Source organism: Manis javanica, chromosome 11 (genome assembly GCF_040802235.1).
Source record: "Manis javanica isolate MJ-LG chromosome 11, MJ_LKY, whole genome shotgun sequence".
NCBI classification, from domain to species: domain Eukaryota; kingdom Metazoa; phylum Chordata; class Mammalia; order Pholidota; family Manidae; genus Manis; species Manis javanica.
In genome coordinates this window covers 73,123,519-73,147,473 of record NC_133166.1, presented here as the reverse complement: position 1 = coordinate 73,147,473, position 23,955 = coordinate 73,123,519, and the positions used below count along the sequence as shown (strand labels likewise).

At 41.0% G+C, this 23,955-nt stretch overlaps 1 long non-coding RNA gene across 1 annotated transcript in view; it reads right to left on the bottom strand.

The window, feature by feature from the left end:
* Positions 1–12,105: 12,105 nt before the first annotated feature.
* The window catches only part of LOC118969218 (uncharacterized), a 37,876-nt gene continuing 26,026 nt past the window's right edge, over positions 12,106–23,955 (bottom strand). The window contains exon 3 of the long non-coding RNA XR_005057154.2: positions 12,106–13,385. This is a non-coding gene — a long non-coding RNA (uncharacterized lncRNA). The remainder of the gene's footprint in view (positions 13,386–23,955) is intronic.

Below are 23,955 nucleotides of genomic sequence, written 5' to 3'. Positions count from 1 at the left end.
TGGGTCCTTTGTGTTGGGAGATCTGTGGGCTTCCATGGTCTGAGAGACTATTTCCTTCCCCACCTTGGGGAAGTTTTCAGCAATTATTTCTTCAAAGACACTTTATAACCCTTTCTCTCTCTCTTTTTCTTCTGGTACCCCTATAATGCTAATATTGTTCTGTTTGGATGGGTCACACATTTCTCTTAATATTATTTCATTCCTAGAGATCCTTTTATCTCTCTCTGCCTCAGCTTCTCTGTATTCTTGTTCTCTGATTTCTATTCCATTAACAGTCTCTGCCATTTCATCCAGTCTGCTCTTAAATCATTCCATTGTTTGTTTCATTTCTGTTATCTCTCACCAGAATTCATCCCTTAGCTCTTGCATATTTCTCTGTAGCTCCATCATCATCCTTATGACCTTTATTTTTAATTCTTTTTCAGATAGATTGGTGATTGTGGTCTCGCCAGGCCCTCTCTCTGGGTTTTGAGAGATTTTGGACTGGACAAAGTTCTTCTGCCTTTTCATGGTGATGGAAGTGATTGCTGGTGAGTTGTGCATGTGTCAGCTGGGAGAACAAAGTCCCTTCCTGCTTGCTGCTCACCTTGCCCATCTCATCTGCCTGTGCCAGGCAGCTGCACAGCAGGAGCAAACAATGGTTTGATCCCCTGGGCTGCCATTCGTGGGTGTCTCTCAGGATGGCCTAGGGCACTGGCAGTGGTTGTAGGCAATCAGCATGTGTTCTCCATGAGAACAGAGCCCCTACGTGCTTCACTGACTCAACACCTGTTTCCTCTGCCTGTGCCAGTCATCCGTGTGCAGGGAGCAGCCTCTGGGTTGATCCCTGAGCCTCCATGCATGGGGCAGCCCTCAGGATGGCCTAGGACATTGGTGGTGATAGCAGGCGATCAGCGGGTGTTCACTGCAAGAACAGAGCTCCTACATTCTTTCCAGTTTTCATGCCGGCTTCTGCTGCTTGTGCCAGTCGGCCGTGCTCAGGGGGAAGCCTCTGAGTTGATCCGCTAAGCTGCCATGGGTTGGGTGGCCCTCGGGATGGCCTAGGGCACTGGTGGAGTTTGCAGGCAAGCAGCGCATGTTCACCTTGAGAATAAGGCTCCTTTGTGCCTTCCAATCTCTGAACTGCTCTACACTGTCTATATCAGTCGACTGTGGGCAGGGGGCAGCCTCTGGGTCTGTCCCAATTAGCAGAGCACTCGGAGAAGCCTCTGTGTCGTTGCTGTGGGCGGGGCTGCTCCCCTGTTGCTCTACAGCAATGGCGGATCAGCCAGTATGGTTGCAGTGCCAGTGGTGGAGAATGAATGGCAGGCTGCTTATCACTGTGAGGGTCTTTCAGTGCTGTGTTGACACCCAGGGGGTTAGGGTGCCTGAAGTTCTGGTTATTTAGCAGTACTAAATACTTCCACTCTCTCCCCACTCTGATTCTTTCCCTCCCGCAGGTTAGCTGGGGTGGGGGAGTGCTCTGATCTCGCTGGGTCTCGCCTTTGTATCTTAACTTTTTCGTGAGATGCTGAGTTCTCAAAGATGTAGATGTAGCCTGGCTGGTATACTGTATCTTCTGGTCACTCTTTTAGGAATAGTTGTATTCACTATATTTCCAAAGTACATATGGTTTGGGGAGGAGATTTCTGCCACCCTACTTATGCCGCCATCTTGCGAACTTATATTGATTTCAAATGTGCAACAGAGTGGTTCAATAGTTACCCATATTATTAAATCCTCATCCCCTCTATGTGATTATCTATCAATGTAGAAGGATGTTACAGAATCATTGACAATATTCTGCATATTGTACTATTGTCCCTGTGACCATATTATATTGCAATTGTGAATTATTGTGCCCTTTAACCCCCTTACCCCCACCCCCCAACTGCCCCAACCCCTCCAGTTTGGTAACCGCCAATCAGTTCTCAGTGTCTATGGGTCTACTGCTGTTTTGTTCATTCTGTTTTGCTTTGTTTTTATATTCCAGAATAAGTGAAATCATACGTTATTTGTCTTTTTCCACCTGGCTTATTTTACTGAGCATAATATGCTCTAGATTCCTCCATGCTGTTGCAAATGGCAGGATTTCTTTTCTTTTTATGGCTGAATAATATTCCATTGTGTATATGTACCACATCTTTATTCATTCATCTATTGATGGACACTTAGGTTGCTTCTATATCCTGGCTATTGCAAATAGTGCTGCAATTAACATAGGGGTGCACATATCTTTTCAAATCAGTTTTCTTTTGGTAAATTCCTAGAAGTAGAATTACTGGATGGGACTGTATTTCGATTTTTAGTTTTTTAAGAAACCTCCATACTGCTTTTCATAGCAGTTGGACCAATTTACATTCTTATCAACAGTGTAGGAAGGTTCCCATTTCTCCACATCCTCACTATCATTTGTTGTTTCCTGTCTTTTGGTTGCTGGCTGTCCTAACTGGTGTGAGGTAATATCTCATTGTGGTTTTGATTTGCATTTCACTGATGATCACCAGTGTGGAGCATCTTTTCATGTGCCTCTTGGCCATTTGTATTTCCTCTTTGGAGAAATGTCTGTCCACCCTTTTTAAAAAAATTAAGTTATTGATATACAATTGTATGTTCAGACTTCACATGAGCAATATTGTGGTTACTAAATTCATCCCTATTATCAAGTCCCCACTACATACCCCATTACAGTCACTGTCCATCAGCATAGTAAGATGCTATAGAGTTACTATTTGTCTTCTCTGTGCCCCCCCATATTATGTGCACTAATCATGATACCACAAATCTTTTTATCCCTCCCTTCCCATCTACCATCCCCAACCCCTTGCCCTTTGATAACCACTAGTCCATTCTTGGGTTCTGTGAGTCTGCTGCTGTTTGTTCCTTCAGTTTTGCTTTGTTGTTATACTCCACAGATGAGTGAAATCATTGGTACTTGTCTTTCTCCTCCTGGTTTATTTCACTGAGTGTAATACCCTCTAGCTCCGTCCATGTTGTTGCAATGGCAGGATTTGTTTTCTTCTTATGGCTGAATAATATTCCATTGTGTATATGTACCACATCTTTATCCATTCATCTAGAGATGGACACTTAGGTTGCTTCCATGTCTTGGCTATTGTAAAAGGTGCTGTGATAGACATAGAGGTGCACATGTCTTTTTGCACCTTTCTTTGAGTAAATTCCTAGTGATGCTGGAGTTCTTGTTCATGAAGCCAAAGAATGAACTTCACAAACATTCAAGGTAGGAGAGCAAGGTACAGGCTTTTATTTAAAGATAAAGTGAGAAGACAGAGCTCCTGGTTCATGCCAGGAGGGGAAAAGAGAATCCAGGGTGGTGCATTGTCTAGGGGTTTTATAGGCAGTTGAGGATTTTTGGGAACATGAAAAAAGCTTAGGGGTGTGGACTTATTAAGTGGTCCCTGAATATTTAAAATTAACTTAACACTAGCAACTTCCTGCTCTGATGATTTCACCCTGGGATACCAGCATCTTTGTCTGTGAGCATATCAAACAAGGCCACCTACCCAGCACTCAAGATGGGCTGACGTATTGTTTGCTAAAGAGTAAGTTAATAATTTCTAACTTCCTAATTTCTTGGGTATTAAAATGCAATCTATCTTTCAGGTGGAATCCTTCTTGCCTTTTATTATGTTGTTTATGCCTGGGCTTACTTACTAATTTAGTTGCCCAGTTTGCAAAATCACCTCACCAGATCTGAAGGAGGAAAGACACCACATAGGCCTGGGTCTTTTAGCATGCTAAACTGAATCTTACACAACAAAAACATGTGCTACTCTTCTTTATCTGGGGAATATTAACTGATCTCACTGAAGAATGACCCTAGAACTTAATGTTTAACACAGAGTTTTGGTAGGGAGTTTCTTTGCTCTGACTGGTAGGGAGTTTTATTTGCTCTGACTGCAAATATCCTGCCTTGCTTTTTCCAGAGGCCCTCAGAGTACTCTGACTACACCCACGGTCCCTGTCTCACTAGGAGTGGAGTTCCTGGGTCAAATAGTATTTCTATTTTTAGTTTTTTGAGGAACCTCCATATTGCTTTCCACAGTGGTTAAATTAGGTTACATTCCCACCAGCAGTGTAGGAGGGTTCCGCTTTCTCTGCATCTTTGCTAATATTTGTTGTTCTTTGTCTTTTGGATGGTGGCCATCGTAACTGGTATAAGGTGATATCTCATTATGGTTTTAATTTGCATTTCTCTGGTGACTAGTGATATGGAACATCTTTTCATGTGCCTGTTGGCCATCTGAATTTCTTCTTTGGATAATTGTCTCTTCATATTCTTTGCCCATTTTTTAATTGGGTTATTTGCTTTTTGGTTGTTGAGGCATGTAATTTCTTTACATATTTTGGATGTTAACCCCTTGTCAGATATGTTGTTTAGAAATATATTCCCCCATACTGTGGGATGCCTTTTTGTTCTGTTTATTATGTCCTTTGCTGTACAGAAAAGCTTTTTAGTTTGATGTAGTCCCATGAGTTCATTTTTGCTTTTGTTTCCCTTGCTCGAGGAGATGCATTCAGGAAAAAGTTGCTCATGCTTATATTCAGGAGATGTTTGCCTATGTTGTCTTCTAAGAGTTTTATGGTTTCATGACTTACATTCAGGTCTTTGATCCATTTTCAAGTTCACTTTTGTGTATGGGGTTCAACAATAATCCAGTTTCATTCTCTTACATGTACCTGTCCAGTTTTCCAACACCTTTTGTTGAAGAGGCTTTCATTTCCCCATTGTATGTCCATAGCTCCTTTATTTACATTAATTGACCATATATGTTTGGGTTTATATCTGTTCCATTGGTATATGGGTCTGTTCTTGTGCCAGTACCAAGTTGTCTTGATTACTGTGGCTTTGTAGTAGAGCTTGACATTGGGAAGCATAATCCCCCCAGCTTTATTCTTCCTTCTCAGGATTGCTTTGGCTATTCAGGGTCTTTTGTGGTTCCATATGAATTTTAGAACTATTTTCTCTAGTTCATTGAAGAGTGGTGTTGTTATTTTGATAGGGATTGCATTGAATTTGTAGATTGCTTTAGGCAGGATGGCAATTTTGACAATATTAATCCTTACTATCCAGGAGCATGGAATATGTTTCCATTTATTGGTATTTCATGAGTGTCTTGTTGTTTTTGGAGTATGGGTCTTTCACTTCCTCGGTTAGGTTTATTCCTAGGTATTTTATTCTTTTTGATGTAATTGTGAATGGAATTGTTTTCCTGATTTCTCTTTCTGCTAGTTAATCATTTGTGTATAGGAATGCAACAGATTACTGTATATTAATTTTGTGTCCTGCAACTTTCCTGAATCCAGTTATTAGTTCTGATAGTTTTTGGTGGAGTTGTTAAGGTTTTCTATGTATAATATCATGTCATCTGCAAATAGTGAGAGTTTAACTTCTTCCTTGCCAATCTGGGTACCTTTTATATCTTTGTGTTGTCTGACTGCTGGGGGTGCACCTCCAATACTTTGTTGGGTAAAAATTGGGAGAGTGGGCATCTTTATCTTATTCCTGATCCTAGAGGTAAAGTTTTCAGCTTTTTGCTCTTAAGTATGATGCTGGCTATGTGTTTGTTATATATGGCCTGTATTATTTTGAGGTACTTGCCATCTATATTAATTTTGTTGAGAGTTTTTATCATAAATGAATGTTGAATTTTGTCAAGTGCTTTTTCAGCATTTATGGAGATGATCGTATGACTTTTGCCCTTCTTTTTATTCCTTTTATTGATGTGGTGTATGATACTGATTGGCTGTCAAATATTGTAACATCCTTGCATCCCTGGAATAAATCCCACTTTATCATGATGGATGATCTTTTTGATGTATTTTTGAATGTAGTTTGCTACTATTTTGTTGAGAATTTTTGCATATGTTCATCAGGGATGTTGGTCTATAATTTTCTTTTTTTGTGGTGGTGTTTGTCTGGTTTTGGTATTAGAGTGATGCTGGCCTCATAGAATGAGTTTGGAAATATTCCCCTGTCTTCTCCTTTTTGGTATACTTTAAGAGGATGGGTATTAGCTCTTCTTTATATGTTTAGTAGAAGTCAGGTGTGAAGCCATAGGTACCTGACATTTTGTTTTTGGGAATTTTTTGATTACCAATTCAATTTCATTATTCATAGTTGGTCTGTTCAGATTTTCTGTTTCTTCCTTGATCAGTCTTGGAAGGTTGTATTTTTCTAGAAAGTTGTCCATTTCTTCTAGGTTGTCCAATTTATTGGCATATTATTTTTCATTTTGTTCTCTGATTATTCATTGTATTTTGGAAACAACAGTTCAATTTGAGAACGTATATTCTTTTGTTGGATGAAGTAGTCTATAGCTGTCAACTATATCCAGTTAATTGATGGTATTGTTGAGTTCAGCTATGTCACTGCTGGTTTTATGCCTGTTCTATCTGTCCATTTCTGTCAGAGAGTTGTTGAGGTCTCCTACTATAATAATGGATTCATTTATTTCTCCTTACAGTTAAATTTTGCATTCCATATTTTGACACTCTGTTGTTAGTTGCATATGCATTAAAGATTGTTGTATCTTCATGGAGAATTTACCTTTTCTGATTATGCAATGCTCCTTTGTATCCCTGATAAATTTTCTTGCTCTGAATCCACTCTATTCAAAAGTAATACAGCTTGCCTCACTTTCTTTTGATTAGTGTTACTGTGGTACATTTTTATCCCTATTTTTTCTCCAGCTTTATTGAGATATAATTAATATGTAATATTGTGTAAGTTTAAGGTATACAATGTGATGATTTGATGCACATGTATACCATGAAGAGTTTACCATAATAATGTTAGTTAACACATTTTTGCCTCACATAATTACCATTTTGTTGTTCAATTGAATTGGTATGAACACTAAATCTCTATTCTCATAGGAACCATCCCTGTACTTTTTATCTCTGTCTTTGTATTTAAAGTGTTTCTCTTGTAGACCACATATAGTTGGGTCTTGTTTTTTAATTTTCTGTAATAATTTCTATCTTTTTATTTGTGTGTTTAGATCATTCACACTTAGTGATTATTAAGTTGGATTAATATCTACCATATTTATTACTGTTTTCTATTTGCTTATTTGTTCCTTGTTCTTATTTTTTGTCTCCCACTCTTTCTGCCATTTGAAGTTTTAACTGAGCTTTTTGTATAATTCCATTGTCTCTTGCTTCTTAGCGTATCAATTGTGCTCTGTTTTTTACTTTTTTGTAGTGATTGCCCTAAGGTTTGCAATGTACATTTACAATTTATCCAAGTCCACATTTAAGTAACATTACACTGCTTTGTGGCTAAATCAAGTACCTTATAAGAAAATATTCCTAATTCCTTCCTACCATCCCTTGTATCATTGCTGTCATTCATCTCACTTATAATAAGCATATATATATAATTAAATACATTGTTGCTGTTATTTTGAACAAATTTATCTTAGATTAAGAAAAAGGAAAATGAAAGTTTTTATTTACCATAATTATTACTTCTCTAAAGATCTTTCTCTTTTTTAATTTTAAAAATTATTTATTTATATTATTTTTTATACTAAGATACATACAATACAATGCAGACACGTACAGTACATTGCAAGCTATACATTAATGTATAGCTTGATGAATTTTAACATGTGTTTACATTCATTCACCATCACCCAGATTAAGATATCAAACATCCTCACTAATTTTCCTCTCTGTCACCTATTTCATCCATGTCCCAGCTTCTTCCTCTATAGCAACCACCAGTCTGTTCTCTGTGACTATGAGTCTATTTCTGTTTTCTTTGTTTGTTTTGCTATTTTGGGATTCCACATATAAGTGTGATGATATGGTATTTGTCTTTCTCTGGCTTATTTCACTGAGCATAGTGAAATCTAGGTCCATCCATGTTGTCACAAATGGGCAGATTTCTTTCTTTTTTATGGTGGAATAATATTCCACTGTATATATGTACCACATCTTTTGTATCTATTCATCTATTGATAGAAACTTGAGTTGCTTCCATATTTTGACTATTGTAAATAATGCTGCAATAAAAACGTAGGTGTGCATATATTTTCTCAGATGAGTGATTTTGTTTTCTTTGGGTTAACTCCCAGAAGTGGAATTGCTGTTTCATATGGTATTTCTATTTTCAGTTTTTTGAGGACACTCCATACTGCTTTCCATAGTGGCTGCACCAATTTGCAATACCACCAGCAGCACATAAGTGTTCCCTCTTCTCCACATCCTTGCCAACACTTGATATTTCTTACCTTGTTGATATTAGACACTCTGACTGGTGTGAGGTGGTATCTTGTGTTTTTGATTTGCATTTCCCTGATGATTAGTGATGTGGAGCATCTTTTCATGTGTCTTTTGGCCATGTGTATGTTGGCCATGTGTATGTCTTTGGTGCTGGGGTTCTTGTTCATGGAGCCGAAGAATGAGCTTCACAAACACTCAAGGTAGGAGAGCAAGGTAGAGGCTTTTATTTAGAGATAAAGTGAGAGGACAGAACTCCTGGCTCACTCCAGGAGGGGAAAAGAGAGTCTGTTGTTGGCTCATTGTCGAGGGGTTTTATGTGCAGTTGAGGATTTTCAGGAATGGGGGTAAAGGGCTAGGGGTGCAGACTTGTTGAGTGGTCCCAGAATGCTCATTTTTGATGAGTAACAGAAGAAATGTGCTTTTCAATTCTTTCTCAGGATAGTAGTTTCCCTCTGAGAGCATGTCAATTAAGACTGCCTGCCCTGCGCCCAAGGTGGGCTGGGTTGTTGCCTGTTTGCTAAAGTATGTTAAGAACCTTACTTCTTAAACTTCTTGGGCTGTTTATAGTTGGGCTTCCTTACTAAATTAGTCTTTTTCCTATGTTGCAGATTACTTGATTAGGATCAGAGAAGGAAATACAGCACATAGGTACAGTTGAAAATTGGACCTTTTAGTAGGCTAAGGTAAATTTTATAGTGTCATGATCTAATTGATACAGTGAAGTCACAGGTTATGCTGAGACACTTCTCTTTATCTGCAGAACACTCAACATTCCAGGCCAAGTTGCTCCTGGCTTTTTGAGCTCTAACTGATCTCACTGAAGATGTTTATATTCCTAGTCTGGTATCTTTACCCTAGAGAATTAGTGTGACTCTGACTTTGTGTAATGCTTAACACAGAGTTTCAATAGGGAGTTCTTTCCACATTGTTACATTGTTCTGACTGTAATTATCTGGTTTTTCTCCGGAGGCCCTCACCCTACTCTGCCTAAATCCACAGTCCCTGTATCATCTTCTTTGGAAAAATGTCTAGTCCTTTGACCATTTTTAAATCAGATTATTTGGGGGGGGGGTTTGGTGTTGAGTCATGTGAGTTCTTTATATATTTTGAATATAAATGATAGATATCAGTTATATTATTTGCACCCAGAAGAAAACACCTTACCTACAGAGAAGCAAAGATAAGAATTTTATCTAACTTCTGTTCAGAAACCAGGCAATAAGAAGAGAGTGCATGAAATAAAGTGTGAGAGAGAAACACTGACCTTGAATTCTGCATCCTACAAAAACATCCTTCAAAAGTGAAGACTTTCTCAGACAGAAACAAAGAATGTGTGCAGTAGACCTGCCTTGCAAGAAATATTAAAAGTTCTTCAGAGAGAAGGAAATTATTTAGTCAGAAACCTGGATCTAAACAAAGGAAGCTCTAAAGCAATCTACAGATTCAGTGGAAACCCTATCAAAATACCCACAGCATTTTTTGGAGAACTAGACCTAATAATTCTAAAACTCATTTGGAACCATAAAAAAACCCAGACAGCTTCAGCCATCTTGAGAAGGAAGAACAAAGCTGGGGCTCACACTCCCAATTTCCAACGATACTACAAAGCTATGGTAATCAACAACAGTGTGGTACTAGACCAAGTATAGAATGTGGTGGTAATGCTCCAGTGGAACAGAACAGAGAACCCAATAGCCCAGAAATAAGCCCACACTTATGTGGCCAATTAATATATGACAAAGGAAGCAAGACTATATGAAAAAAAGACAGTCTCTTCAATAAATGGTGTTGGGAAAACTAGACAGCTCCATGCAAAAGGAGCTGTCTTACTACATACACACAAAAAAATTCAAAATGGATTAAAGACCTATATATAAAGCCTGAGACCATAAAACTTCTAGAGGAAAACATGGGCAGTAAACTCTTGAACACCAACATTAGCAATTTTTTTCTGAAAATGTCTCCCTAGGCAAGGGAAACAAAAGCAAGAATGGGTTTCTTCAGGAATTCTTTTTTTTATGTTTGATTTTCTAAATGTATATAATATACTCATGTGCAGTTTTATTTTTGGCCTGATGATCTCTGAGCTTTCTGGGTTTGTGGTTTGGTGCCAGATATTCATTTGGGGAAATTCTCCATCATTATTTCTTCAAATATTTCTCCTGTTTGTTTCTTTTTCTTCTCCTTCTGTTATTCTCATTAAGCGTACAATTTTTGTAATTGTCCCAGAATTCCTGAATATTCCAGTTTTTTTCAATCTTTTTGCTGTTTGCTTTTCAGTGTTGAAAGTTTCTACAGACCTGCTCTCAATTCCAGAGATTCTTTCCTCAGTCATGTTCAATCTACTAATGAGCCTATGAAAGGCATTCCTCTTTTCTGTCATAGTGTTTTCTATTTCTAGCATTTATTTTTGCTTCTTTCTTATAATTTCCATCTCTGCTTACATTTTCCATCTGTTTTTGCATGTTGTCTACTTTTTCCAGTAGAGCCCTTAACATATTGCTTTTTTAATGTATCATTGATATACAATCTTATGATGGCTTCACATAAAGAACACAGTGGTTGCAACATTCACGCATATTACTGTCATCACCCCCTCCAGTGTAGTCACTGTCTATCAGTGTAGTAAGATGTTACAGAGTCATTATTTGACTTCTCCATGCTATATTGCCTTCCCCGTGATCCACCTATATTATGTGTGCTAATTATGATGTCACTTAATCCCCTTCTTCCTCCCCCACTCCCTGCCCCCTCCCCTTTGGTAACCACTAGTCCCTTCTTGGAGTCTGTAAGTCTGCTGCTGTTTTGTTCCTTCAGTTTTGCTTTGTTTTTATACTCCAAAAATGAGGAAAACCATTTGGTACTTGTCTTTCTCCATCTGGCTTCGTGAGCATAATACCCTCTAGCTCCATCCATGTTGTTGCAAATGGGAAGATTTTTCTTTTTATGAGCCCTTAGCATATTAATCACAGTTTTAAGTTCATGGTCTAATAATTCTACCATCACTGCCATGTCTGAGTCTGGAGTTAGGGCTGCTCTGCTCTGTCTTTTCAGTGTGTTTTTTTGTTTGTTTTGTTTTTTCCCTTTAGTATGCCTTGTAATTTTTTGTTGAAAGCTGGACATGCAAGGGGTGCAGAACTCCAGTAGATAGGCCTTTGCTGATGTAGTGGTGAGGTGTGCTGAGAGGAGTGACTTCTACAAATCCCCTGATTACATCCTAGTCTTTCCATGAGCCAGTGCCCTGGGCTGTAAACTTTACAGCTGCTTCTCAGTCCTCCCTATCTGCCCACCCTTTAGGTGGCACAGATGACTGAAGAGAGCTAGAGTTGAGTATTTCCCTTCCCCTAGGTTATATTACCCTACAAAATCCTAGTAGGTCAGGCTCTGGTAAAACAGTTTCTCCAGAGGATAGGCCTTGTTAAGAACAGAAGCTCTGGTGTTATTCAAATGGTGACTTTTACCTCCCTCTGCTGGAAGCACAAGAGTATTTTCCTTCAGACATCACTAAGAAAACATGATGAAATTCCAGGAGGTAAGACTTCATTTGAAGTGTGACCCCCTAAAGTTTTTATATTCAGGCTTGTTCACACTGAGTATTCATTTTCTTTCTCAGTTACAGCTCAGATTTTTTGGCCTTCATATTGGTTCCACAGAGGCATCGTCTCATGGGTTACTGCTCTGGTAAGTTTTGATTCTCCTTGTTGGCCTGTCTCTCCCATTTTTGGAGCAATGGCCTCACTTTTCTGACAGATCTAAGAAGGCTTGTTGATTGTACAGTTTATTTGGCTTTTTTATTTGTTGTTGGTGAAAGGGTATATTCCCATGACCCTCCTTACCCAGAATGACTCAGGAGACATGGGCCCATGCAAGAGATTTTATTATCTGAAAGAGAAAGTGGCTGCCCCTAAAGAGAGAGAGAGAGAGGGCAGTAGCATGGTACAGAGCATTGTGCCTTTTATTGTGGCCGAGTACTGCTTGACCTGTTGCCTTGGGGGAGGGTCAGGATGTTTAGAAATAAGGTGGGGCAAGTCCAGGCAAGTCCCAGGCAAGTCCAGGCATAATTGTCACTGGCTTATGTGCTTGGGACCATGGGGTAAATGGAGGATGAATTACTATATTCTTATATTCCTCCCTTTTCTGTTTTATAAGTTGTAGATGTAACATAAATTTTAGCTGAAATAAGCAGGCAAAGAGAGGCAACAAAGGGCCAGGTAGTTTATTTGAGTGCAACTCCTGGGTGATGTTCTGTGGTCTGGGTACTACAGGCCGGGAAAGTCACACCCAGTCAGGGAGGTGGGGGCTTTTAAGGGATTAGGAGGGGGAGGAGTGGGCAAGCTATCCTAGGGGACGTGGAGAGGTATGATTGGCTAAAGGTGACATAATAGACAACTAGAAACTTTTTTCCTTCCAAGAGGGAGGAGGCTGACATCCAGGTCTTAGTTGGCACATCAGAAGGATGGAATTCAGGAAGAGCTGTCCCCTTTCCATATAAGGCACAGACCTTGGGGTCTGGTCTGTTCTCCCCCTATGGCATCTCTCTGGTCTGTTTACATGTCCTTGTTTTTCCTACCTCCAGCCTAACAGTAGAGGATTTGGGAAGGGGTGAAGGTCAGTCTTCAGTAACTGCTTCCTGCTGATTAGGGCTGATGAAGTTAATTTTTGTATTGATGGGAGGAAGTCCTCAGATGAGCCCTTGTTCTGAAGTGGCGATGGTGTATTCCATGCTTAATAAGGATCATTGTCTTTGGAGAGGGTTTGGTAATCCTGTAGCATAAGCTGGTTAAAGGTTTGGTAAGAAATTTTTGGCATTTGGGCTGATTGCTATGTTTACATAGGGTGGCTGAATTATACCATTCTTTGGGGACATATGTGTAGGCAGAAAAGCAACCTGTAGGGCAGAGGGAATCCTTGATGGTGCAATCTTTTTGGATAGTCTGAAAGAGAAGAAAGGGCTGGTGTTCGGAAGATACGTCTGGTGAGAGAATAAGGGTTGAGACCAGGGTTAACAATCCTTAAGCATGACACATGGTGGTTGTAAGGGAGGTCTTAGGACTTCGTGCTTGCAGGAACTTCTTCAGTGACGAGTGGAAGTGGAGATGAGCATTGCAAACTGCGGTGAGTAAGAGGTCCCATCAGGGTGGAGGAGTAGAAACCTGTGGGATATTGGTGGAAGGGGAATAAGGTGAGACAAATGGCTTAAGGTGGGAGTTGTGTATCCAGTGGGGAAGAACCTGAAGTTTAACTGGAGTTGGCATGGAAAAGATTACTGTGTATGGTTCTTGTCATTTGGGAGTTAGGGATGGTGTCTTTGTTGTTTGGAATAGGCATGGTTTGGAGAAGTTTTTTCCTGTCTATGGTAATGGCCTCGAAGCCCTGGGAGAGCTGAACTTCCAGGTATGTGACCTGAGAGGCAGACAGCTGAATTTTGGAGAGTGAGACCTGATAGCCGTGTTCTGAGTGAAAGTTTAAAAGGAGAATAGTATCTTATTGAGAGGTTTGTAGGGCGGGACTGCACAGGAGGAGATCATCTACATATTGAAAGAGGGTAGAGCTTGAGACAGTAAGGGATTTGAGGTCTTGTGCTAGAGTTTGTCCAAAAAGGTGGGGACTATCTCTGAAGCCTGGGGGAAGGACTTGTTAAGGGTCTATGAATATTAAAAATAAATTTAACATGAGGAATTTCCTGTCTTGATTTTTCTCTGGGATACTGCCATCTTGGTCTGGGAGCATATAAAAAGGCTGCCTGCTCAGCTCCGAAGGTGGGCTGAGGTATTGTCTATTTGCTAAAGAATCTTGCCTCTTAAACTTCCTGGGTGTTAAAATGGAATCTTATTTTTTTTTTTTTTTAGTTTCGAAAGCTATTATGTTTTTTTTTTTTGAGAGGGCATCTCTCATATTTATTGATCAAATGGTTGTTAACAACAATAAAATTCAGTATAGGGGGGTCAACGCTCAATGTACAATCATTAATCCATTTCAAGCCTAATTCTCGTCAGTCTCCAATCTTCTGAAGCATAACGAACAAGTTCTTACATGGTGAACGAATTCTTACATAGTGAATAAATTCTTACATGGTGAACAGTACAAGGGCATTCATCACAGAAACTTTCGGTTTTGATCATGCAATATGACCTATAAACAATCAGGTCAAATATGAATATTCGTTTGATTTTTGTACTTGATTTATATGTTGATCCCACATTTCTCCTATTATTATTATTATATTTATTTTTAATAAAATGCTGAAGTGGTAGGTAGATGCAAGATAAAGGTAGAAAACATAGTTTAGTGCTGTAAGAAGGCAAATGTAGATGATCAGATGATCAGGTGTGTGCCTATGGACTAAGTATTAATCCAGGCTAGACAAGGGCAGCAAGACATCCACGGATGCAGAAGATTTCTCTCAAAGCAGGGGGGTGAGGTTCTGAGCCTCACCTCTGTTGATCCCCAAATTCTCACCTGATGGCCCCACTGCGACTGTGCCTGTCTTAGGTTGTTCCTCCCTTGAGGAATCTTACCCATCTCTGGCTAACCAGTCATCTTCCGGGGCCATACAGGGAAATGTAAAGATGGTAAGTGAGAGAGAAGCCATATTGTTTGCAAAGGTTAGCTTTTTACTTCTTTGCAGATTTATGCCCTGTGGCTTCTATGCCCAGCACTTGTCTCGAGGTATCTTTACCACCTGGAGGAATTATGATACTCGGTAAATTCGATATGAGGCACGAATTCTATTTAAGGGTTGTAATTAGGAAGGAAGAAGAAAAGCTATAGATGTAGCATATGAAGGAAACATGGGAGGATTGATTATTTCTTTGACATATCTTCTTGTATAGTACCTTAAGTATGTATAGGTTTTAAACTACTAACTAATTTGCACACACATATTAACGTAATAGGAATACGGTGACATAAACAAAGCAAATCTATAATTACCATCCATCTCCAGTGAAGCCAAGAAAACCATTTAGGCACCCTAGGCATTTGTGAAAATTTATCTATGATATGATGGATATTGTCCAACTGTACTTGAACCATCAGACAAATTAAAGCAGCCCATTTCTGGGATCTGTTCACATCCCATATGTTCTTTTAACCATAGATAGTCTATAGTCATGAGATTTTGGAGTGCTACAACTTGCACCCCTCCCAACTCCTGGTTGAGTTCCAACAGTACAGATCCGGTCAAATTCGTTGTCTCACTGTATGCACATGCCAGCCTAGACATCTCCCTCCTCATTCCTATGGCAAGTACAGGAGACGGTGGGCTGGATGCAGCCCCAACCGCAGCACCGTCCGGATCCCTGTGGAGGCTTTTTGATGATCATCCCCCGCCACAAGTCCTCCAGAGAGTGCTGATGCTGGAAGCTCCTCCTCATATCGTATCTTAGTTCATTTTCTGGGTATCCAAGCTAGGCCTTGATCTTCTGCGTATAAACAAACAGACCCTTTGCCCACACTTTGACATGCCCTCTATACCACTGCGCAGAACTCATTGGAGGTCAGCACACAGTAACTGCTTTTTTTTTTTTTTTTAATTAAGAGAAAGGAATATTATCAGAAAAGAGTACCTCCATAGCTGATCATCTGACACCCTTTAAGTGATCAACATTAAGGATATTTAAAGCATGCGTTGATCTTTGATTTACCAATAGTTTTATCCTGTTAAAGGGTAATCCACCTTTTCTTTCTTTCTTTCATTTTTTTTTTTAATTTTTAATCTACACTTACATGAAGAATACTATGTTTACTATGCTCTCCCCTATATCAGGTCCCCCCTAACAACCACATTACGGTTACTGTCCATCAGCTTAGCAAAATGTTGTAGAGTCACTACTTGTCCTCTCTGTGTTGTGCAGTCCACCCTCCCCTTTCTCCCTCCCCCCATGCATGCAAATCTTAATACCCCCCTTCTTCTTCCCCCCCCTTATCCCTCCCTGCCCACCCATCCTCCCCAGTTCCTTTCCCTTTGGTACCTGTTAGTCCATTTTTGGGTTCTGTAATTCTGCTGCTGTTTTGTTCCTTCAGTTTTTCATTTGTTCCTATACTCCTCAGATGAGTGAAATCATTTGGTATTTCTCTTTCTCCGCTTGGCTTATTTCACTGAGCATAATACTCTCCAGCTCCATCCATGTTGCTGCAAATGGCTGGATTTTTCCACTTCTTATGGCTGAGTAGTATTCCATTGTGTATATGTACCACACCTTCTTTATCCATTCATCTACCGATGGACATTTAGGTTGCTTCCAATTCTTGGCTATTGTAAATAGTGCTGCGATAAACATAGGAGTGCATCTGTCTTTCTCAAACTTGATTGCTGCGTTCTTAGGGTAAATTCCTAGGAGTGGAATTCCTGGGTCAAATGGTAGGTCTGTTTTGAGCATTTTGATGCACCTCCATACTGCTTTCCACAATGGTTGAACTAATTTACATTCCCACCAGCAGTGTAGGAGCGTTCCCCTTTCTCCACAGCCTTGCCAACATTTGTTGTTGTTTGTCTTTTGGATGGCAGCTAACCTTACTGGTGTGAGGTGATACCTCATTGTAGTTTTAATTTGCATTTGTCTGATAATTAGCGATGTGGAGCATCTTTTCATGTGTCTCTTGGCCATCTGTATTTCTTTTTTAGAGAACTGTCTGTTCAGTTCCTCTGCCCATTTTTTAATTGGGTTATTTGTTTTTTGTTTGTTGAGGCGTGTGAGCTCTTTAAATATTCTGGACGTCAAGCCTTTATCGGATCTGTCATTTTCAAATATATTCTCCCATACTGTAGGGTTCCTTTTTGTTCTATTGATGGTGTCTTTCGCTGTACAGAAGCTTTTCAGCTTAATGTAGTCCCACTTGCTCATTTTTGCTGTTGTTTTCCTTGCCCGGGGAGATATGTTCAAGAAGAGGTCACTCATGTTTATGTCTAAGAGGTTTTTGCCTATGTTTTTTTCCAAGAGTTTAATGGTTTCATGACTTACATTCAGGTCTTTGATCCATTTTGAGTTTACCTTTGTATATGAGGTTAGACAATGGTCCAGTTTCATTCTCCTACATGTAGCTGTCCAGTTTTGCCAGCACCATCTGTTGAAGAGACTGTCATTTTGCCATTGTATGTCCATGGCTCCTTTATCAAAAATTAATTGACCATATATGTTTGGGTTAATTTCTGGGGTCTCTAATCTGTTCCACTGGTCTGTGGCCCTGTTCTTGTGCCAGTACCAAATTGTCTTGATTACTATGGCTTTGTAGTAGAGCTTGAAGTTGGGGAGTGAGATCCCCCCTACTTTATTCTTCTTTTTCAGGATTGCTTTGGCTATTCAGGGTCTTTGGTGTTTCCATATGAATTTTTGAATTATTTGTTCCAATTCATTGAAGAATGTTGCTGGTAATTTGAGAGGGATTGCATCAAATCTGTATATTGCTTTGGGCAGGATGGCCATTTTGACGATATTAATTCTTCCTAGCCATGAGCATGGGATGAGTTTCCATTTATTAGTGTCCCCTTTAATTTCTCTTAAGAGTGACTTGTAGTTTTCAGAGTGTAAGTCTCTCACTTCTTTGGTTAGGTTTATTCCTAGGTATTTTATTCTTTTTGATGCAATGGTGAATGGAATCGTTTTCCTGATTTCTCTTTCTATTGATTCATTGTTAGTGTATAGGAAAGCTACAGATTTCTGTGTGTTAATTTTGTATCCTGCAACTTTGCTGTATTCCGATATCAGTTCTAGTAGTTTTGGAGTGGAGTCTTTCGGGTTTTTTATGTACAGTATCATATCATCTGCAAATAGTGACAGTTTAACTTCTTCTTTACCAATCTGGATTCCTTGTATTTCTTTGTTTTGTCTGATTGCCGTGGCTAGAACCTCCAGTACTGTGTTAAATAACAGTGGGGAGAGTGGGTATCCCTGTCTTGTTCCCGATCTCAGAGGAAATGCTTTCAGCTTTTCGCTGTTCAGTATAATGCTAGTTGTGGGTTTATCATATATGGCCTTTATTATGTTGAGGTACTTGCCCTCTATTCCCATTTTGCTGAGAGTTTTTATCATGAATGGATGTTGAATTTTGTCAAATGCTTTTTCAGCATCTATGGAGATGATCATGTGGTTTTTGTCTTTCTTTTTGTTGATGTGGTGGATGATGTTGATGGATTTTCGAATGTTGTACCATCCTTGCATCCCTGGGATGAACCCCACTTGGTCATGGTGGATGATCCTTTTGATATACTGTTGAATTCTGTTTGCTAATATTTTATTGAGTATTTTTGCATCTACATTCATCAGGGATATTGGTCTGTAATTTTCTTTTTTGGTGGGGTCTTTGCCTGGTTTTGGTATTAGGGTGATGTTGGCCTCATAGAATGAGTTTGGGAGTATTCCCTCTTCTTCTATTTTGTGGAACACTTCAAGGAGAATGGGTATTATGTCTTCTCTGTGTGTCTGATAAAATTCCGAGGTAAACCCGTCCGGCCACGGGGTTTTGTTCTTGGGTAGTTTTTTGATTACTGTTTCAATTTCTTTGCTTGTAATTAGTTTGTTTAACTTTTGTGTTTCTTCCTTGGTCAATCTTGGGAGGTTGTATTTTTCTAGGAAGTTGTCCATTTCTTCTAGGTTTTCCAGCTTGTTGGCATATAGGTTTTCATAGTAGTCTTTAATAATTCTTTGTATTTCTGTGGAGTCTGTCGTGATTTTTCCATTCTCATTTCTGATTATGTTGATTTGTGTTGACTCTCTTTTTCTCTTAATAAGTTGGGCTAGAGGCTTATCTATTTTGTTTATTTTCTCAAAGAACCAGCTCTTGGTTTCGTTGATTTTTGCTATTGTTTTATTCTTCTCAATTTTGTTTATTTCTTCTCTGATCTTTATTATGTCCCTCCTTCTGCTGACTTTAGGCCTCCTTTGTTCTTCTTTTTCCAGTTTTAATAATTGTGATGTTAGACTATTCATTTGGGATTGTTCTTCCTTCTTCAAGTGTGCCTGGATTGCTATATACTTTCCTCTTAAAACTGCTTTCGCTGCATCCCACAGAAGTTGGGGCTTAGTGTTGTTGTTGTCATTTGTTTCTATATATTCCTTGATTTCTATTTTGATTTGTTCATTGATCCATTGATTATTTAGTAGCATTTTCTTAAGCCTCTATGTGTTTGTGAGCCTTTATGCTTTCTTTGTAGAATTTATTTCTACTTTCATACCTTTGTGGTCTGAAAAATTGGTTGGTAGAATTTCAATATTTTGGAATTTACTGAGGCTCTTTTTGTGAGCTAGTATGTGGTCTATTCTTGAGAATGTTCCATGTGCACTTGAGAAGAATGTATATCCTGTTGCTTTCGGATGTAGAGTTCTATAGATGTCTATTAGGTCCATCTGTTCTAGTGTGTTGTTCAGTGCCTGTGTCTCTTTACTTATTTTCTGCCCGGTGGATCTATCCTTTGGGGTGATGGTGTGTTGAAGTCTCCTACAATGAATGCATTGCAGTCTATTTCCCTCTTTAGTTCTATTAGTATTTGCTTCACATATGCTGGTGCTCCTGTATTGGGTGCATATATATTTAGAATGGTTATATCCTCTTGTTGGACTGAGCCCTTTATCATTATGTAGTATCCTTCTTTATCTCTTGTTACTTTCTTTGTTTTGAAGTCTATTTTGTCTGATATTAGTACTGCAACCCCTGCTTTCTTCTCGTTGTTGTTTGCCTGAAATATGTTTTTCCATCCCTTGACTTTTAGTCTGTGCTTTTCTTTGGGTTTAAGGTGAGTTTCTTGTAAGCAGCATATAGATGGGTCTTGCTTTTTTATCCATTCTATTACTCTGTGTCTTTTGATTGGTGCATTAAGTCCATTTACATTTAGGGTGACTATTGAGACATATGTACTTATTGCCATTGCAGGCTTTAGATTCGTGGTTACCAAAGGTTCAAGGTTAGCTTCTTTAGTATCTTACTGCCTAACTTAGCTCGCTTATTGAGCTGTTCTGTACACTGTCTGGAGATTCTTTTCTTCTCTCCCTTCTTATTCCTCCTCCTCCATTCTTCATATGTTGTGTGTTTTCTTCTGTGCTCTTTTTAGGAGTTCTCCCATCTAGAGCAGTCCCTGTAGAATGCCCCGTAGAGGTTGTTTGTGGGAAGCAAATTCCCTCAGCTTTTGCTTGTCTGGGAATTGTTTAATCCCACCATCATATTTAAATGATAGTCGTGCTGGATACAGTATCCTTGGTTCAAGGCCCTTCTGTTTCATTGCATTAAGTATATCATGCCATTCTCTTCTGGCCTGTAGGGTTTCTGTTGAGAAGTCTGATGTTAGCCTGATTGGTTTTCCTTTGTAGGTGACCTTTTTCTCTCTAGCTGCCTTTAAAACTCTTTCCTTGTCCTTGATCCTTGCCAGTTTAATTACTATGTGTCTTGGTGTTGTCCTCCTTGGATCCTTTCTGTTGGGGGTTCTGTGTAATTCTATGGTCTGTTCGATTATTTCTTCCCCCAGTTTGGGGAAGTTTTCAGCAATTATTTCTTCAAAGACACTTTCTATCCCTTTTCCTCTTTCTTCCTCTTCTGGTATCCCTATAATACGAATGTTATTCCTTTTGTATTGGTCACATATTTCTCTTAGTGTTGTTTCATTCCTGGAGATCCTTTTATGTCTCTCTATGTCAGCTTCTATACGTTCCTGTTCTCTGGCTTCTATTCCTTCAATGGCCTCTTGCATTTTATCCATTCTGCTTATAAATCCTTCCAGGGATTGTTTCACTTCTGTGATCTCTTTCCTGACATCTGTGATCTCCTTCTGGACTTCATCCCACTGCTCTTGCATTTTCCTCTGCATCTCATCCCACTGCTCTTGCATTTTTCTCTGCATCTCATCCCATTGCTCTTGCATTTTTCTCTGCATCTCTGTCAGCATGTTCATGATTTTTATTTTGTATTCTTTTTCAGGAGGACTAGTTAGGTCTGTCTCCTTCTCAGGTGTTGTCTCTGTGATCTTTGTCTGCCTGTAGTTTTGCCTTTTCATGGTGATAGAGATAGTTTGCAGAGCTGGTACAAGTGACCGCTGGAAGAGCTTCCCTTCTTGTTGGTTTGTAGCCTTTTCCTGGGAGAATAGCGACCTCTAGTTGCTTGTGCTGGGCAGCTGTGCGCAGACAGGGCTTCTGCTTCCTTCCCAGTTGCTTTGGGGTTTATCTCCGCTGTTGCTGTGGGCTTGGCCTGGCTGGGGCTGTTCCTCCAAAATGGTGAAGCCCCGTTGGAGGGGGAGCGGCCAGGAGGCTATTTATCTCCGTAAGGGGTCTCTGTGCTCCCTGCTGCACAGGGGGTTAGAGTGCCCATAGATCCCCAGATTCCCTGCCTCTGTTCTAAGTGACCTGTCCTGCCCCTGTAAGACTTCCAAAAAGCACTCTCCAAACCAAAACAACAACAGCAACAATGAGAGAGGGAACAGAAAGAAAGGAAAAAAAAAAAAAAAAAAACAAGCGATTTTTTTTTTCTTTTTTTCGTCCTCAGTTGCCGGTCCCAGGCACCCACTCACTGGTCCTGCTGCCCTGTCTCCCTAGCACCAGGGTCCCTGTCCTTTCAAGGCTTCCAAAAAGCATCCACCCACCGGTCCCGCAGGGAAGGAACGTTCGATATTCTTTGTCCTCAGGCACTGGTCCCAGGCAACCGCTCACCAGTCCCGCCGCCCTGCCTCCCTAGCACCGGGGTCCCTGTCCCTTTTAGGCTTCCAAAAAGCACTCGCAGAAGAGAGAAAAAAAAAGGGGAAAAACGCGCGATTTCCTCTGTCCTCAAGTGCCGGTCTCAGGCACCCATCCACCGGTCCCGCAGGGAAAAACGTGGGATATTCTTTGTCCTCAGGCGCCGGTCCCGGGCACCCGCTCACCAGTCCCACCGCCCTGCCTCCCTAGCACCGGGGTCCCTGTCCCTTCAAGGCTTTCAAAAAGCGCTCGCCAAAAAGAGAAAAAAAAAAGGGGAAAAACGCGCGATTTCCTCCGTCCTCAGGCGCCGGTCTCAGGCACCCGCCCGCCTGTCCTGCAGGGAGAAACGTGGGATATTCTTTGTCCTCAGGCGGCGGTCCCAGGCACCTGCTCACCGGTCCCGCCACCCTGCCTTCCTAGCAACGGGGGCCCGTCCCTTTAAAGCTTCTAAAAAGCACTCGCCAAAAAAAAACCGCTCTGGTTTCTTTCCACCCGCCGGGAGCCGCGGGGAGGGGCGCTCGGGTCCCGCCGGGCCGGGGCTTGTATCTTACCCCCTTCGCAAGGCGCTGGGTTCTTGCAGGTGTGGATGTGGTCTGGATGTTGTCCTGTGTCCTGTGGTCTCTATTTTAGGAAGATTTTTCTTTGTTATATTTTCATAGCTCTATGTGTTTTTGGGAGGAGATTTCCACTGCTCTACTCACGCCGCCATCCTGGCTCCGCCCCCTGGAATCTTATTTTTAAGATGGAATTCTTCCTGCCTTTTGCTATGCCATCTACAGCTGGGTCTGCATGCTAAATTAGTTGATCAGTTTGCAAAATTACCTCATCAGATATGAAAGAGGAAAGACAGCACATAGATCTGGGCCTTTTAGTGTACTAAAGTGAGTCTTATAGGGAGGATGAGCCAAGATGGTGGCATGAGTAGTTCAGCAGAAATCTCCTCCCCAAAACATATATATTTTTGAAACTACAGCAAATACAACTATTCCTAAAAGAGACACCAGTGGATACAGTACAACAGCCAGGCTACATCTACATCTATGAGAATGCAGCATCACATGAAGGGGGTAAGATACAAGCCGTGGCCTGGAGGGACCTGAGTGCCCCGTTACCCCAGCCCCCCAGTGGGAAGAAAGGAGTTGGAGCGGGGAGGGAGTGAAAGCCTAGGACTGCTAAAAAAAAAAAAAGCCCTGGTCATCTGCACCAAGAGTTCAGACACATGGTGCATGGTGTGTTAGATATTAGAGAAACAGAAAAGCAAAGCCTGCAAGTGGATCCCCCACAACCTGTGCCCCTGGGACAAAAGAAAAGTGAGTGCTTTTTGCAACTCAAAGGGACAGGGATGTCACAGCTGGATGAAGTCATCCTGGCACACTCAGCCCAGCACCTGGGAAACCCAGGGATCTCTAGGTGACCTAACTCCCTGGGCAATACCACAGCTCTGAAGCCCTACATGGTGATAAGCAGCCTGTCAGTTGATCCTCCAAATGGTGTGGATCCTGACACACCGGCCCAGTAGAGGGAGAGGAGACCACGCATGCTGGCAGTGGTGGTGTCAGAGTGGCCCAGGAGCAACCTGCATGAGCCCACGGCAGTAGTGACTGAGCGGTGTGGGAGTGGCCCATGTGTGCCAGTGGCAGCGGTGCCAGAAGGGCCCAGGAGTGGCATGCGGGAGCCAGGGGCAGTGGTGGAGGAGCAGCCCAGGACCAGCCATACCACCAGCAGCTGCCCAGATTCTCACCCTGGTACACAGCCACCCAGGCCAGACCCAAAGGCTGCAGGAAGCACAGAGCCTCTTGACAAGGGTGCCATTTTCACAGGAGAGTACACACGGCAAGCCTGCCATTCCCCACAGGGTTCTGCACTACTGTGACGGAGACCCCACCCACAGCAGCTTAGGGAATTAACCTGGAGGCTGCTCCAGGAGTGAAGGTAACCAACACAGGCAGCAGAGAAGGACAAGGTGACCAGCAAGCAGGAAAGGTCTTCATTCTCCAAGCTGACACACATGCTACCTGCATACAGCTACCTCTATCACCATGAAAAGGCAGAAGAATTTGGTTCAGTC